An 18,685-nucleotide genomic window follows, 5' to 3' on the forward strand; every position below is an offset into this window, starting at 1 on the left:
AAGTCCAAAATGCACCACCACAGGCCCCTCTACACCCATGGGAGTGGCCTTCATCTCCATGGCAACAGGTGCATATTGATTTTGCTGGTCCATTCATGGACTCAATGTTTTTAATAGTCGTGGATGCGCACTCAAAATGGCCTGAGGTCATCAAAATGTCCTCCACCACCACGGAGAAAACTATTGCAGTCCTACGGACCATTTTTGCCAGGAATGGCTTGCCAGAACAGATTTGCTCCGACAACGGACCACAGTTTGTGTCCGAAGAGTTCCGGAGGTTCTTGAAAAAGAATGGGGTAAGGCATTACACATCCGCCCCGTATCATCCAGCCACAAATGGATTGGCTGAGAGGTTCGTACAAACCTTTAAGAAGGCAATAAAGGCCACGTACAATGACAACATTCCGCTGCAGCACAAGGTGGACAATTTCCTGTTCGCCTCCCGGAATGCGACACATGCAGTCACCAACCAGGCCCCAGCCATGATGTTCTTTAACCGAAGGTTAAGATCTCGCCTGGATTTGCTCAGACCAAACATACGAAGAGATGTTGAGAGTAAGCAATTCCAGCACATGCATGAGAAGCCAACAAGGAGCTTCAATGTAGGGCAACCAGTCTTGGCCCGCGACTACCGAACAGAAAAATGGCAGCCAGGAACGATATGCACACGGCAGGGGCCACTAATGTACACAGTGGACATTGGGGAGAGCATCGTGAGACGCCATGCTGACCAGATCCTAGAGTCACAGGAACAAGTCAACCCCATGCCTCGTCCATACGTACCTGGTGATGAACCCGACGTACAGGTCGCATCTACCCCAGAAACAGTAGCATCGGAAGCTGATGAACCAACCGACGACAGGGGGCCAGAATCGCCTCCGCACCAAGAGCAAGACACTCGGGAAAGGCGCTATCCAGAAAGGATCAGGAAGCCTCCCCAAAGACTGAATATACAAATAGACTATTTTCAGCTCATGTTGCATGTTAAAAGTGTTAATTGTAATTAGTTTGATATTTAATTGTTAAATGAGTGTTATGGTACTGTTAATCTAAAAGGGGAGGAATTGTAATGTATATACCTTTAAGGGGGGGAACTATGTTTTACAGCTCATGTATACTGCAGTACCGGCAGTGACCACACCTGTATATAACACTGAGTAGTAATCTGTACAGATCAGTTGCAGTGTGAGCCACGTTGAGTAAACACCTGTTGTACCGTTCTCCGCAGTCTGTGTCTTATTATACACGGACGCAACAATGTGCACCACCTAACATTATAGGCAGTCCTTTCCTGCTTTTGCTCTTCATCCTGTGTCAATTCCAGTATTCCTGGAGCATTGAATGGGGAATCAACAAGGGGACATAATGTTAAAATTAGAGCTAAGCCATTTCAGAGGGAAATCAGGAAGCACTTTTCCACACAAATGGTAGTAGAAATCTCAAACCCTCTTCCTCAAAAGACTATGGATGCTGGAACAATTGGAGCTTTCAAGATTGAGAGTGATAGATTTTTGTTAGATAAGAGTATCAAGGGATATGTAGCTATGACTGGTAAAATGGAGTTAAGATGCAGATCAGCCATGATCTGAATTGAATGTGGAGCAGGCACGAGGGGCTGAAACAAAATTTCCTTTGTTTCTATGATTGCAGTCAACTTAGTGGATAGAAGTCTAGGATACAGAATTTTTTTTTTTTAATCTATTTATCGTCAATGAAGACTTCAGCTTTGTCCTTGCAGTTTCTTCCTTAACATCTGTTCCACCTGTCGGTGCTCATGCTTGTGTTTAGCCTTTTAGGAATGCTGTTCGGATCTGAAAGCATACAGTAAGCAATGCAGCCCACTCCTGACACTGCAGCCCAATATCTGTGGTATACAACCACAGTCACATTGGGGTTGCTATTCTACTTGGCAGTAATTTTAATATTAATTTCCCAACATGCATAAAATGGCAGGCCAGGTGGTAAATTCCTTATTCGGTACCAGTTGGTAAATTTCAACATTCTGGTAACACACGTGTGCCAGTGGAATAAGAAAATCTTGAACAGTTAATAAGGGGTCGGGGCTCAGAGCAGGAAATGGCAGAATAAATTCCAGATAGTTACATAACACACCCACAAATTTTATTTTGAGCAGAACAAACTAAAATCAGTACAACTGTCAGAATGCGTCACTTAAAACATATCAAGCGGATGTATGTGGGGGCAACTGTTGTGTATGTAACCTGTTCCACCTTAAGAGAGCTTAAGCCTGTTCCACCTTAAGAGATGTACTACTTTCTCAGGCTGCTGTAGACGTAATACCGGGGGTGAACACACCGGTATATAAGCACTGTGCAGTAATCTTGTATTCAGAATAGTCCCTACCTCCAACCAGTAAAGACCTGTTTTATTGTTACTGATTAAGTCTGAGTATTAATTACTTGAACAACTCACAGACTTAACACTGGCGACGAGTCTGATTCGGACCCTGCGGCAGTCACTCCACGGCAGCTTCGTCCACAGCCAGGACGTTGCAGAGAGGTTTCCACCCTCTCCACCCCACTGGAAGACATCCTGACCTCGGAGCCTCCATCGGCGACCGTCAGCTTCTTCTCCAGCTTGGTGGTGGGTAAGCCGTTGTCTGAGCCGGGCAGCGACGCGACAGGCAGTCGACCGCGTTGGCCGCACGAACGGGGCTGGGGGAGCCGGAGGAATAGGGCGCGAGAGCCGCTTCGAGCGGGAGGCGTTTCAACAGAGCGATCGCATCTCCTGATAAGGGCCGAGAGCCGCGAGAGCGATCGCATCTCCAGATAAGGGCCGAGAGCCGCTTCGGTCGGGAGCCACTTCGCGATCCAGCGATCGCATCCGCTGATAAGGGCCGCACTCGGGCGATCGCGGCGAAGAAAAGGGCCGCACTCGGGGGATGAAGGGAGACGGCGTCGGGGGACGGGTGAAGACCGCCAAGCGCGGGAAAACTGCCATTTTGTGGGCGGAGGACGACGGCAAGAGCGGGAAGCCGCCATCTTGGATAGCAGTAAAAAAAAAAAACCTGAGAAATTGCAAATCTGATAAAGTACTACAATGCCTAAACACGGGAATATTAGCAACTTTGATAGTGACATCGAAGATTGGGCCATATATGTTGAACGAGTTAAAAATTATTGTAAGGCCAATAAAATTCGTGAGGCTGATAAAGCACTAACATTATTAAATTTAATGGGTGCGAAGACATACGGGCAATTGAAACACCTGTTATCACCAGATGAACCGGCGGATAAGACGTTCGATGAGATTGTTACTGTCCTGAAAGATCATCTAAACCCCACGCCGCTGATGCTAGCGGAACGATTTAAATTTTACGACAGAAGGCAGCTACAGCATGAAAGCAATGCTGAATATTTGCTGGAATTGCGTAAATTAGCGAAATATTGCCAGTTTGGAACGGGACTGACAGATGCACTACAAGACAAATTTGTGTGTGGTTTATTTAAACAGGATACACAAAAGCGACTGCTCGAGGAGAATGAGCTGACGCTTGAGAAGGCGGTCACTATGGCAGCAGCACACGAAGCCGCAGCGAGAGGCACGGCAGTAATGCAGCTACGGTCACCGGAGCTCAGTGCACACAAATTGGGTGTGAGTTCTGGCAAATGTTATCGTTGTGGAAAGACAACGCATGATCAGAACCAGTGTTGGTTTAAAAACCAAGAATGTAGAACTTGTGGTAGGCTTGGACATATAGCTAGAGTATGCAGGTCAGGGAAGAAGACCAGCAACAAGAAGTCACCGCAAGGAAAATACGCAAAAGTACACAAGGTGGCCGAACAGGAGTCCGATTCAGACGCTAGCAGTAATGAACTGGCTGGCTTAAGCAGTATTGAACTGGCTAGCTTAAGGGTACTCAACGTTGGTAAGGGTGCAGACCTCCAGACAATTTGGGTTACTCTTCAGATAGAAGGAGTCCAAGTAAAAATGGAATTGGACACTGGATCGGCATTGTCGGTCATGAATAAGAAAGATTACAGAAGGTTATTCCAACATATTCCCCTACAGGATACGGAGATTATATTGACAACCTACACGGGGCAGAGAGTGTACCCCATCGGGACAATAAAGGTTGCAGTGGCCAACAAGGGCGAAGGAAGTCAAATAATGGACTTATATGTGCTACCGGAGGGAGGTCCACCACTACTAGGCCGGGAGTGGTTTAGAAACATAAATATGGACTGGCATTCGCTAAAAGCCATAAAGAGTGAGAACTCGGTGCAGATAATCAGCCCAGACTCTAGAACTGATGATGGTAAGACCAACCCATGTGCAAAAGACAAAGTTTCAGCATAGAATTCCACTGAGCAACAACAACATAGTTTAACAGAGAATTCTGAGTCTGTCAAGTCTACTGATATGCACATTTTTGAGGGACACTGGGCTAGAACTCAACTCCATTTCAAACTACAACAGCAATTAGAACAAATGATTCGCCGTTTTGAGCAAGAGATGAATGAAATAAAAAAGTTCTTTGTTACAGAGTGGGAGAATCTGGAAAGGCAACAGAAGCAACTGATGGAGAAAATGGAGCAGGAGCACACCAACCATCTGCGCGAGGAGGCCGAACGAATCAAAGCTGATTCAGGTTCTGAAGGTGCGTGCCATAATCTGGTGTCAGAAGAGTTAACGGTCAGCCAACTCCTTCATATGCTGAGGGACAAGACTCTGAAATGGGAAAAACTTGAACACGAGCTGCGATCTTCAAAGGAAAAGGGTTCGGAGCTCTCAAAAGTCATTGAGATGGCTGATGTGACGACACAGACTGAAACGACTGTAACAGAGCAGCCATTGGATGCCAAAAGTACGCTGACTCACGTCAATGTAGAACAACAGACCGCTGAAACAGCTGCTCCGGTAGAGGGATTGCATAGTCCGATCAATCAATCTCCAAAGGAAATTGAAGTATTAAAATCACAAATGAGGTCACTAGTAAACGACTTGCTGAAAGCCCAGAAAAAGCTGGAGGCAGAGGTACACATGAAGAAGTCTCTTCAGGAAAGATGTCTGGATTTGGAACAAGAGCTGGCTAACGTCCAGCTGGGTATGGAGGAAATAGACGACCCTCTCGCTGACCTGTCGGACGACTCCGAATATTACTATGTCCTGTCCTGCCCAACTTGTAACTTCGACTCCCACCATACAGAAATCATGGAGGAGCACCGAAAGTCTACGGAACATCGGGAGAAGGTGGCTCTACTACAAAAAAAGGAGGAAGAGAAGGAGGAACTGCGCATGCAGCTGGCAGCTGTGGCAGCTGACAATGGAGCCCAGAGAGTCTCCAAGAAGCAGAAAAGGAAAAGTAAAAACAGAAGATGACCCATCTGAACCATTATCACCTCTACCAGATCACACACGTGGTCCCTCCGAACGGAGCCAAATCAGTTCGGAAGTTCAAGCTGTTAAATCCATGAAAGGACTATTGAATGAGTAACGTGAACCGACTACACCACAGAGATTGAATCTGTGAACTGTTTTCCGCAAAGACTGAATCTGTGATATGTTACGTTAAACATGAAGTTATATATGTATATATGTTATTACGTTATGTTAAATGGGGGGGATGACTATAAAGCTAAGAAGGGAGGAGTGTTGTGTATGTAACCTGTTCCACCTTAAGAGAGCTTAAGCCTGTTCCACCTTAAGAGATGTACTACTTTCTCAGGCTGCTGTAGACATAATACCGGGGGTGAACACACCGGTATATAAGCACTGTGCAGTAATCTTGTATTCAGAATAGTCCCTACCTCCAACCAGTAAAGACCTGTTTTATTGTTACTGATTAAGTCTGAGTATTAATTACTTGAACAACTCACAGACTTAACAGCAACATGCTATTGATAAGTTCTGTGCATACTACATGTTGTGCAACACACCCTCTATGCAGCACATTGTGCTACTGAATGAGGAAATTGACCCAAAATAAATAATTTATCTTTTCCCACTGGCCCAAGTATCTACATCAATATAAGAGCAGTACCCACAATACAAAACAGCACTGTGTGAATGAACATTTCAGAAACTGTTGCAGCTACATCCAGATGGGTGAACAAGCAATATGCTGATATGATGGGTTGATTCTATGTATAAACTAGAATGATAGGGAGGTGGGAAAAAATACTAACAACATCAGTACTGAGGGTGTGGTCTATTGTCAGTGGTGGTGTCTTTTGAATGAGATATGAACTCAAGAGGAGGTGAGTTCCCAGTGTCCTGGCCAACATTTAACCCCCAACTAACACCACTGAAAAAAACAGCTTAACTGGTCATTTATCTCACTGCTATTTGTGGGACTTACTGTCTGCAAATTGGCTGCTGAATCTGCCTACATTACAACAGCGACTACACTTCAAAAGTACTTCATTGGCTGTGAAGCGCTTTGGGACGTCCTGAGGTTGTGAAAGGCGCTATATAAATGTAAGTTCTTTGGTTCTCCAAGTGAGGAAAAGGGAATGTATTTTACTTCAATAACTGGAGCAGTAAGATGGGCTGATGTACATTTACGATGTTAAATGACTGCGCGTTCCAGCGTAAACTTCACTGCCCTCCCAGCGGGGAGCAGCATTCGCAGGGGGTGCACAACATCCTTACAGCCTGTCTGGAATTTTCATCCGTTCACTTTCATGGGCAGGCAATTAGGGACCTTGAGCCTATGATTTCTCGGCATGCACTCCCAACGAGCACCGCTCCTTGCTGCGAGCACGGAACAGGCCCTTAGAAATAAACAAAGAATACGGCGACAAAAAAAAATTACACTTCCATATGTTCAATGTCCTCAATGCTACAACAATTCTGTTTACAATGAAAGAGTGATTAAAAAGGAGTATCCTTTTAGACTGGAGGCTAAGGGCTGGATTTTCATTGGGCCATGGAGGCGGGATTGGAGGCGTGTGGGGGGTTAAACTTGCATAAACTGGCGGTCGGGCCCAACCCCGCCTCCATTCTGCCTCCAAGCAATTTTAAATAATTTGTGTCTAGTGGTCCCGTCTCCGTCCCGCCTCCAAGAGGCGGGATAGGCCTTTAAGTGTCAGGGTTGGGGAGCCACGGGGCCGTATAAATACGAGGCCGTGCTCTCCGGGCAAGGAAGGTTCTGGACCCAAGTGCAGGAACCAGACAAGAGACACATATACAGTACTTTGTTTGAACTTTACTAGATTCACACATAACCAGATTAACACAAGGGACACAGCAATATACATAAGAACTAGAGACAAGAGAACTAGAGACAGAAACATAAGAACTAAAGACAAGTTACAAGACAGCTAGTCAAGATAGGAACTCAGGACAGCTTCCATGAGGAAGCCCACTTATCTATACTGAGCTTGCGACAAGCTACCACAAGGGGCAACCGGCTTGCCGAGGCTAAACTCCAGACAAGCTACCCCAAGGGTAATCGGCTTATCAATGCAAAGCTCAAGACAAGATCCCAACGGCTCCCACATAGCAACACGCTAGTCCAAACAGCACCTTACCAAGACAAGCAACTTAACAGAACAACCGACTTAAATACATCTTAAATCCAGAGACAAGAACACAGACTTAGATACATAGCTCGAGAAAACTAGAACACAAACTTAGGTACATAGCTCGAGAGAACTAGAACACAGACTTAGATACATAGCTCGAGAGAACTAGAACACAGACTTAGATACATAGCTCAAGAGAACTATGGCAGCCAGCTTGTGAAGGCAAGCTGCCATAGAGGAAAGGCTAGTCACACAGAGCACCTAGTCAAGACAAGGAACATTGTCAAGACTAACTCCCTGGTTCACCCTAGTGAGGACTGAACAAAGAGTGAAACAACAACAAAACTTATATACCAAGACACCAGTGAAACCCATGAACAGCTAACAGGCCGTTAAGACTTAACACAGAAAGCAAGGAGCAATTAACAAAGAAAACGAGAAACATTAACAAAGGAACCAACAAGTGAAGGTGCCATCTAGAGGTTACAAAAAGGAACTGACTGGCACCCTCACATTAAGGTCCTTAACAATCACTAAATTGGCTCTATAATGCCATTTTGACATGCCTTTGCGATTTTAAGCCTTTTCCCACGTGAAACACGCCTGTTCTGAAACACGACGGTGAAACATAGCGGGAGCACAATTGGATTGCTGACTCTCAGCTGCAGGTCAACCATTAAATAGTAGATTTCATCAGCCATCATTTGCAGGTGGCAGGACTTTGTTGTCTCAGGTCTGGGGGAACTTTTAGAAGGCATAACCACAGCTGTGGAAGTTTGGAAGCTGACAACCATCTCCAGTGTGACCTCCTGGGAAACCATTCTCACCACCTTCACTGAGCGCTTCCTCAACTGAGGCATATACCAGAAGCATGGGAGCCATTTATTTCCTTCCCTTCTGGGCATTAGATGAGGAAGAAGACCAGCTGTGGCACCAGCAGAACCAGGAACAACAGCAGCACCAACAGCAGTAGCACCAACAGCAGCAACAACAGGAGCGCCAAGCTGCTGCTCACCCCCTGAAGATGCACAGGCCAGAAGGGGCCAGCGCATGGAAGCCTGTCGGCGCAGGAGATACCCCCAAACAGGGTCTACTGACACAGCGTCAGCTACCTCAACATGTCTGAGCAGCAGTGCCAAAGGCGGCTCCGACTTTCGCGAGAAGCAGTGGGTGACATCTGCGCAATGCTGCAACAAGACCTGCAGCCCAGAGGACCAGGTGGACACCCCTTACCAGTGGCTGTCAAAGTCACCACCGCACTCAGCTTTCTTGTCTCAGGCTCCTTCCAGGGATCAGCAGCAGACATCAGCGGCATCTCCCAGGCGGCCGCACACAAATGTATTACACAGGTAACCAATGCCCTCTTTGCCATCGCGCACAATCACATCCATTTCTCCAAGGATCAAGCAAGTGTCACGGCGCGTGCGGTTGGATTTGCTAATCTGGCAGGCTTTCCAAGGGTGCAGGGCATCGTTGACTGCACACATGAAGCCCTTAAGGCACCCCATCGCAATCCAGGTATTTTTGTCAACCGCGAGGGCTTCCACTCCCTCAACGTTCAGCTGGTGTGTGACCACAGGGAGGAAATTTTGCATGCTTGTGCCAAATACTCTGGCAGTTGCCATGACACCTTCATACTGCACCAGTCTAGTGTGCCTCCGCTATTCAGTCCGCCAGATCAACTTAACGGGTGGCTAATTGGAGACAAGGGCTATCCCCTGAGGACGTGGCTAATGACGTCTTTGAGGAGGCCATCCAACGAAGCTGAGGAGAGCTACAACTCCAGCCACATGTCCACCAGAACCATAATCGAGTAAACCATCGGTTTGCTGAAGGTGCGCTTCAGATGCCTGGGTAAATCAGGTGGAGCCCTGCAATACTCAGCAGCCAGGGTCTCCAGAATCGTCGTGGTTTGCTGTGCACTTCACAACATGGCACAATGTCATGGCTTGCAGATTCCTGAGGACCAAGTGGCTCCTCACATATCCTCCTCAGATGAGGAGGAGGAGGAGAGCGAAAACAAACATCTTGCAGAGGCCCATCAACCAGCGGCAGCAGTTTAATTTTTTAGAGTAAATTAAGCTGTTGGGGAGTTTAAACCGGAAGTAGAATCCGGATATGAAAAGGGGTGGGCTTAGTGCGGCAGCTCTGAGTGCGGTGCATTGAGTGTAAGCAGAGTTTGGTAAGTGGGCGAGTTCGGGCAAGTGGGAGGTGAGGGGGTGTTTTTGCTCTGTTTTGCTTCCGACTCAGGCTAATCCAGCACTGCAGAAGCGGAGCAACGAGACAATTCAACCGGACAGGCCCCACAGACAGCATTCAAAAGGGAGGTTGGTAATCAGCTGGTTGGTAGGTCCTTTTCCTTCTCTTCTATACCTTTATGTTGATAAGTCCTATTAAATAATGGTGTAATATTATCATCTATATCGGGGCAGAGGGCCTTCATAACTAATAATAAGAAATTTAATTAATTACATAGATATGGGTGAACAGGTGATGTGTTACTGTTGCAAAATGTGGGAGCTGGTGGACCCCATTGAGGCTCACGGTGATTACATTTGCGATAAGTGTTTGCTGTTAGAGGAACTCAGGCTCCGTGTTAAAGAGCTTGAGACCGAGCTCCAGACACTGCGACACATCAGGGAGGGGGAGAAGTTCCTGGATTCTATGTTTCAGGAGGTAGTCACACCTATGAAATGAATTAATGCAGATGTAGTCCGTGGTCAGGGACAGGACAGTGTGACTACGAGTGAGGCAGGTACGGGGATCCAGGAGGTAGTGTTGAAGGAGACGCAGCCCTTGCTCTTGACAAGCAGGTTCGAGGTTCTTACTCCCTGTGAGGGCGGGAGCGGGGACTGCAGGGAGGATGAGCAACCTGGCCACAGCACCGTGGAACAGGGGGCCATTCAAGTGGAGGGAGTAAAAAGAAATGTTGTAGTGGTAGGGGATAGTATCATTAGGGGGATAGATAGGGTTCTCTGCAGTCAAGAGCAGGAGTCCCGAAGGCTGTGTTGCCAGGTTAAGGACATCTCTTCTGGGCTGGAAAGAAACTTGGAGTGGGAGGGGAGGATCCAGTTGTCATGGTCCATGTTGGTACAAACGACGTAGATAGGACAAGGAAGAAGGTTCTGTTAAAGGAGTATGAGCAGCTAGGGGTCAAATTAAAAAACAGAACCTCAAGGGTAATAATCTATTAACTGAGCCACGAGCGAATTTGGCTAGGATAAATAAAATTAAAGAGTTAAATGCGTGGCTCAAAGACTGGTGGGGGAAAAATGGGTTTTGCTTCTTGGGACACTGGCACCTGTACTGGGACAGGAGGGAACCGTTCCATTGGGACGGACTTCACTTGGCCAGTGCTGAGACTGAAGTCCTGGTGAATCATATAACTAGGGCTGTAGAGAGGGCTTTAAACTAATTAGTTGGGGGGAGGTTTCTAGAGAGCAAATAATAAAAATGACAACGGAGAAGTTCACAGACTTAGGTAGCAGTGGGGGAATTAAAAAACAGAACGTGTCAGGAAGGGGCAGAAGGTATGGAGTAAAAGGTAAAGTAGTAAAAAGGGAAAAAACAGGAACTAAGTGTCGCAAAACATATTTGAAAGTTTTTTTATCTGAATGCACGTAGCATTCGTAACAAAATGGTTGAGTTAACGGCACAAATAACTACATATGGGTATGATCTTGTGGCCATTACAGAAACATGGCTGCAGGGTGACCATGACTGGGAATTAAACATACCAGGTTATTTAACAATCAGGAAGGACAGGCAGGAAGGAAGGGGAGGTGGGGTGGCTATGTTAATAAAGGAAGGAATCACTATAATACAGAGAAATGATATTGGGTCAAAGGAGCAGGATAGTGAAACAGCTTGGGTGGAGATAAGGAATAATAAGGGGAAAAAAACACTGGTGGGCGTAGTCTATAGGCCTCCGAACAGTTGCAACTCTGTTGGACGGAGTATTAATCAGGAAATAGTTGAGGGTTGTAATGAGGGAACAGCTATAATTATGGGGGATTTTAACTATCATATTAACTGGACAAATCAAATTGGTCAGGGCAGCCTTGAGGATGAGTTCATTGAGTGTATTAGGGATGGGTTTCTTGAGCGGTATGTAACTAAACTGACCAGGGGGCAAGCAACCTTAGATTTGGTCCTGTGTAATGAGACAGGATTAATTAAAAATGTCCTAGTGAAGGATCCCCTTGGAATGAGTGACCATAACATGGTTGAATTCCATATTCAATTAGAGGGTGAGAAGATTGGATCTCAAACAAGCGTGCTGAGCTTGAATAAAGGAGACTATGAAGGTATGAGAGCGGAATTGATTAGAGTGGACTGGGAAAATAGATTAAAGGGTAAGACGATACATGATCAGTGGTGTACATTTAAGGAGTTATTTTACAACTTCCCAAAAAAATATATTCCACTGAGGAAAAAAGGGTGTAAAAGAAAAGATAGCCATCCGTGGCTAAGTAAAGTAATTAAGGATGGTATCCGACTAAAAACAAGGGCATATAAGGTAGCCAAATCTAGTGGGAGGATAGAGGATTGGGAAGTCTTTAAAAGACAGCAAAAAATAACTAAAAGATTGATTAAGAAAGGGAAGATAGATTATGAAAGTAAATTAGCAAAAAATATAAAAACAGATAGCAAAAGTTTCTATAGTTATATAAAAAGAAAAAGGGTGGCTAAAGTAAATGTTGGTCCCTTAGAGGATGAGACCGGGAAATTAATGGTGGGAAACATGGAGATGGCAAAAACGCTGAACAAATATTTTGTATCAGTCTTTACGGTAGAGGATACTAAGAATATCCCAACACTGGACAAACAGGGGGCTCTAGGGGGGGAGGAGCTAAATACAATTAAAATCACTAAGGAAGTGGTACTTGGTAAAATAATGGGACTCAAGGCGGATAAATCCCCTGGACCTGATGGCTTACATCCTAGGGTCTTGAGGGAAGTGGCGGTAGGGATTGTGGCTGCATTGGTAATAATTTTCCAATACTCCCTGGACTCAGCAAAGGTCCCGGCAGATTGGAAAACTGCTAATGTAACACCCTTATTTAAAAAGGGCAGTAGGTAGAAGGCTGGAAACTATAGACCTGTTAGCCTAACATCTGTGGTTGGTAAAATTTTAGAGTCCATTATTAAGGAGACAGTAACGGGACATTTGGATAAACATAATTTAATAGGACAAACTCAGCATGGTTTCATGAAGGGGAAGTCATGTTTGACAAATTTGCTTGAGTTCTTTGAGGAAGTAACATATAGGGTGGATAAAGGGGAACCAATGGACGTAGTGTATTTAGACTTCCAAAAGGCATTTGACAAGGTGCCACACAAAAGATTATTGCTCAAGATAAAAAATCACGGGATTGGGGGTAATATTCTGGCGTGGGTGGAGGATTGGATCTCTAACAGAAAGCAGAGAGTTGGGATAAATGGTTCATTCTCAGACTGGCAATCAGTAACTAGTGGTGTTCCGCAGGGGTCAGTGCTGGGTCCCCAACTCTTTACAATCTATATTAACGATTTGGAGGAGGGGACCGAGTGTAACATATCAAAGTTTGCAGATGATACAAAGATGGGAGGAAAAGTAGCGAGTGAGGAGGACATAAAAAACCTGCAAAGGGACATAGACAGGCTAAGTAAGTGGGCAGAGATTTGGCAGATGGAATACAATGCTGGAAAGTGTGAGGTTATGCACTTTGGCAGGAAAAATCATAGAGCAAGTTATTATCTTAATGGCAAGAAACTGGAAAGTACTGTAGTACAAAGGGATCTGGGGGTCCTGGTGCACGAAACTCAAAAAGTTAGTATGCAGGTGCAGCAAGTGACCAAGAAGGCCAATGGAATGTTGGCTTTTATTGCTAGGGGGATAGAATATAAAAACAGAGAGGTATTGCTGCAGTTGTACAAGGTATTGGTGAGACCGCACCTGGAATACTGCATACAGTTTTGGTGTCCATACTTAAGACGTACTTGCACTCGAGTCAGTACAAAGAAGGTTCACTCGGTTAATTCCGGGGATGAGGGGGTGGACATATGATGAGAGGTTGAGTAGATTGGGACTCTACTCATTGGAGTTCAGAAGAATGAGAGGCGATCTTATTGAAACATATAAGATTGTGAAGGGGCTTGATCGGGTGGATGCGGTGAGGATGTTCCCGATGATGGGTGAAACTAGAACTAGGGGGCATAATCTTAGAATAAGGGGCTGTTCCTTCAAAACTGAGATGAGGAGAAACTTCTTCACTCAGAGGGTGGTAGGTTTGTGGAATTTGGTGCCTCAGAAAGCTGTGGAAGCTACATCATTAAATAAATTTTAAACAGAAATAGATAGTTTCCTAGAAGTAAAAGGAATTAAGGATTACGGGGAGCGGGCAGAAAATTGGACATGAGTCTAGGTTCGGAATTGTCGTGGCCCTGTGGGTTGTGGAGCGGGCCCAGGGGCCGTGTAGCCTGGTTCTGCTCCTACTTCTTGTGTTCTAATTCTGTTAGATTTCAGGAGATGGTTTTATTCCTGTTCCTGGCTGGGGTGGAGATCGCCTTTACAGAAGGTGAGTACTGTAGAAAATATAGGGACAGAGTGATCTCCTGGACGAGTTTCGATCACCTTGATGGGTCGGAGAGGAATTTCCCAGATTTTTTCTCCCAAATTGGCCATTGGTTTTTTTTATTTGGTTTTTCGCCTCTCCCAGGAGATCACATGGGTTCGGGTGGGATGGAGAGTCATAGTAGATTTGAGGTTAGGATCAGTTCAGCCGTAATCTTATTGAATGGTGGAGCAGGCTCGAGGGGCCGATTGGCCTACTCCTGCTCCTATTTCTTATGTTCTTATGTAGTACGCAAGAACATAGCTGCCCGGAACACATTCATCTTGGCCAGATTTGCTTAGCCTAGCCACTCAAGCACATTTGCCTCGCAGCTTCTTACCTGAGCATCGACAATGGCCAAGAACCAGCTGATTCCTAGCAATTTGACCACCATACTGACAATTGCAAATAATCCTAAGCCCTCAATGTGGAAGTCTCATTCGCGAAATGACACACACCACAACTACAGCAGTAGCCATCAGATTTTTTATTTACATTATTCATCTGATGGTTTTTCCACATAAAACATCGTCTTATCTGAGGAAGGATGTTCTTGCCATGGAGGGAGTGCAGCGCAGATTCACCAGACTGATACCTGGGATGGCAGGAATGACGTATGAAGAGAGATTGGGTCGATTAGGCTTATATTCGCTAGAGTTTAGAAGAATGAGAGGGGATCTCATTCAAACTTATAAAATTCTAACAGGACTAGACAGACTAGATGCAGGAAGGATGTTCCCGATGGCGGAGGAGTCCAGAGCCAGGGGTCACAGTCTAAAGATAAGGGGTAAGCCATTTAGGACTGAGATGAGGAGGAATTTCTTCACCCAGAGAGTGGTGTACCTGTGGAATTCTCTACCACAGAAGACAATTGAGGCCAATTCATTAAATATATTCAAGACAGAGTTAGATATATTTCTTAAGGCTAAGGGGATCAAGGGGTATGGGGAGAAAGCAGGGACAGGGTACTGAATTTGGATGATCAGCCATGATCGCATTAAATGGCGGAACAGGCTCGAGGGGCCAAATGGCCTACTCCTGCTCCTATCTTCTAGGTTTCTATGTTTCTGTTTCACCCAAGTGACTATTTGTGCAGTATCTTTCTCTTACGCGTGCTCCTACGTGGTGCTTCCCCTGTGGCTTCAGCAGATGTGGAGGCCCCTTGCTCACTTTCCTGCTGCTCCTGTCTCGACACCTTTGGCGGGTGTCCTCTGGGGTGGCGAACCTGTGAGGGCTCGTCAACAGTCTGCTGCTCCTGCGGCTGTGCAGACGCTAATCTCAGTTGGGTGTGGACTCTGGTGGGGCTCTGACCGAGGGCTCTGCAGTGGCATGGAGGTGTGAGCGCTTGGAGAAGAGCCCCCACTTCCTTGATGTCTGCCACCAACTTCCCTCTCATGGGTCAGGTCCCCCTCAGTGCTTTCAAGTGGTTTGAGAGCACCTTGCTGCACATCAGGGGGGCCATGGGGACCCTGCACTGGCAGTCCTACTCAGAAGGACTTCCATGAAGGTCTGGTTTCTCTGTTCAATAGATGACCATCGCTTCTCCAGAGATGTCATTCTATTCTGAACACTCACCGTGTTTTCTGCACTCTGGCGACTCATCACCTCCATGGAGGTTGCCATCCTTTCCATGGTGTTGCGTTCATGCGCCAATGACTCCACAAATGCTCTGCTCATGTTCACTATGGACCCCTCCATTCGCTCCACACTCGCAGGGACCCTGGAGACAAAACCTGCCAGACATTCCTGCATCTGTTCCTGGAGTTCCAGCACCGCTGATCTTGTGGATGGACCCAGAGGCAAAGGGTCGACATGCAGCTGAGCCGAGCTGGCAGAGTCCTGCGCCCTCCGACTAGGACTCTCCACTGCTGTCCCTGTCTCCACAATCTGCTGATGCTCACTTGTGAGCTGTGATACACCAGGTGACAACACTACTCTATGTCCCGAAGGTCCCACCGAGAAACGTGAGTGCCTGTGCTGGTGCTGGGTGCGCTGAATTCTGCTGATGCTGCGCCCTCAGAGGTTGCAGCTTCCTCTGAGGAGGCTTGATGTTCTGGCTAGTGGGGATGGGTGCTTGCAATGGTCCTGTGGGGGAGTAAAGGAAAGAATCAGTGATGTGATACCAAGGTAACATGCACATTGCATATTGCAGATGATCATTAGCCCATTTGTCAGAGCTTCAGTCATTATCAGCGACTCATGCAATGTCAATGAGATGGAAAACTATTCTGTCACCAGCTTGCTGTGATGCACCCCTCTGTCCATCCCCCACTTGCGCATCTTCCTCCACTCCTACAATCTGTCGGACCGCCTCCTCCCAGGGGGTGAGGTGGGCTAGTAAGGGTGGTCCTCCTCCTGTCCTCGCTCTTTCTCGCTTATTGTGAGCTCTCTTTTCCTGCAATGAGGGAGACAAGTGGGGGTTGAGTGAGAATGAAGGAGTGAGTGTAGAGATTCCATAGCATAGATACTTAGAAGGAGACAAAGATGGAGTGAGGTGGCAAGACCAAGGGCCCTCCCTGTGTGTTGTCAGTTGTTTTCATAGCATCAGAGTGATAGGGAGTGTGAGGGCTGCACAGTCGAATAGTTAGGTGAATGTGACCATAGAGAGAAAGGGAATGGGTAAGGGTGCATGGATGTCAGTGTCAAGTGGGATGTGGAGGAAGAGATTGCTAAAGCTGAGTGGTGATGAGAAAAGGCAATGGGGATCAGATTGAGGGTGATGGGATATTCATACTTACTTTTCCAGTGCGCTGAAGGTCATGAAATCTCTTCCTGCACTGTATCCAGGATCTGCGGGTTACCGATAAGGAGTTGACCTCCTCTGCCACTTGCAGCCACACAGCCTTGGTCTGCTGGGGAGGCTTCTTCCTCCCGGAGAAGGGAAGAGCACCTCTTTATGAGCTCTTGCTCCCTCCACTAAAGCCTGCATGGCAACGTCGTCAAATCTTGGAGCAGACCTAGGTCTTTCACTGGCTATTATGACTCCAGGTCCCTGTAGCAGCAAAGGCCAAAAGGGTGGCAGTCTGCAGAAGAAGCAAGGCTTGTTGCAGACCTTAAATGCAGCAGCAATGATGATGTCATCGGAAACGACTTTCAGACTGGAGAAACTCATTTGCCATGGGTTCCCACACGCTGGAACTCAACTGGCCAATTAAGTTAAATTTGCATCAATCTCCCACATCGAATTAGATAAGGGGAGAACAGCTGAAAGCCCCGCATGCCCTGGCAGCACAACATGTGCTGGTACAAATGCTCTTTTATCGTCAGTGCCCAAAGTGGAATTTCATTGCCTTAGATTCTTTTGCCCCCACCTTCAACTCTTTCCATAGCCTTTTGCCCACTTTGTAACAGATTTTTCAGCTTTTTGCTTCCTCTACCTACTTCTCACTTCCTATTTAAAGCATAAGAACATAGCAATGAGAAAAAGCCATTGGCCCTGGTTATTATGTGGGTCTCCTCCCTTAACTCTGGTAGAAGCTCCCAAAGAAACAAGTATGAATGGCCGTTTACTGCTGTTTCCATGGGAAATATGGTGGGAGACCAGTAGGACTCTCCTGGAATCTCAGGGCCATTACATCCATCTCGTTTTGCCACACTGAAGGACCATTTTTATCTCTCCTTTGTTTTTACATCAAGTCCGTGTTTTTCTACTTTTTGCTGGATATCACAAGTCTTTCACTGTGGTAGGTGCCAGATTATGGCATAAACTGACAACACGCCAGAGACTTGAGCACATAATCCAGGCTGACACTCCAGTGCAGTACTGAGGGAGTGCTGTACTGTCGGAGATGCCATCTTTTGATGAGACATTAAACCCAGGCCCCATCTGTCCTGTCAGGTGGACGTAAAAGATCCTATGACACTTTTTGAAGAAGAGCAAGGTAGCTCTCCTGGCCAACATTTATCCCTCAACCATCATTACTAAAAAACAGATTATCTGGTCATTATCTCATTGCTGTTTGTGGGACCTTGCTGTGTGCAAATTGGCTACCAAAAATTCAAGTTCTTTCTTTCTTTAACACTAAGGATGAAATAGTTACTCGTTAAATTACATTTACCTCATAGCTTTCCTAGCTTACAAATCATGCCCTGTGTTCCCGCACAAGATACATCACTACGTCCATTTTAGTAGTTCCCTTCTGGATTATAAAGATTTGGATTGGTTTCACCCTTGGGTTAGTTTTTTTTTCTTTCGTCCCCATGAGAACGTATCCAGCTGTTTCTGACTGTTCCACATATACGAAATGGAAGATGAGTGGACTGATGATTTGGACTAGGAATCAGAAAGCATGTGCTGCTCTGAAGGAGAAAAGCTATTTTCTGTTGATAATTTTTAATTGAATTTTAGTGTGCACACAGTATTCCCTGGATAATATGCAATGTGATACATTGTAAATGACTGTGTCACCTCGTAAGATGTGATTCACATTGGTGTAAGGTCATTCCATTGTATAATTCGGCTGTCAATGTATCCTTTACTTAAGTGCTGTGTTGAGAGTACACACCAATACTATAATCACTGAGAGAGGATGTACCAATATTATACCAGTATGAGAGTATACTCTGATGAGTGAACACCAATACTATATCAGTACAAAA

General features: G+C 46.0%; 1 protein-coding gene across 10 annotated transcripts in view; it reads right to left on the bottom strand.

Moving 5' to 3' along the window:
* Positions 1-18,685, bottom strand: part of LOC147112361 (protein eyes shut homolog) — a 2,879,641-nt gene that overhangs the window by 2,548,371 nt on the left and 312,585 nt on the right. The gene's annotated exons all lie outside the window — the stretch shown is intronic.

The sequence above is a fragment of the Somniosus microcephalus genome, chromosome 9 (assembly GCF_052327205.1).
Source record: "Somniosus microcephalus isolate GS21.2 chromosome 9, FLI_Smic_1.0, whole genome shotgun sequence".
Lineage (NCBI taxonomy): Eukaryota > Metazoa > Chordata > Chondrichthyes > Squaliformes > Somniosidae > Somniosus > Somniosus microcephalus.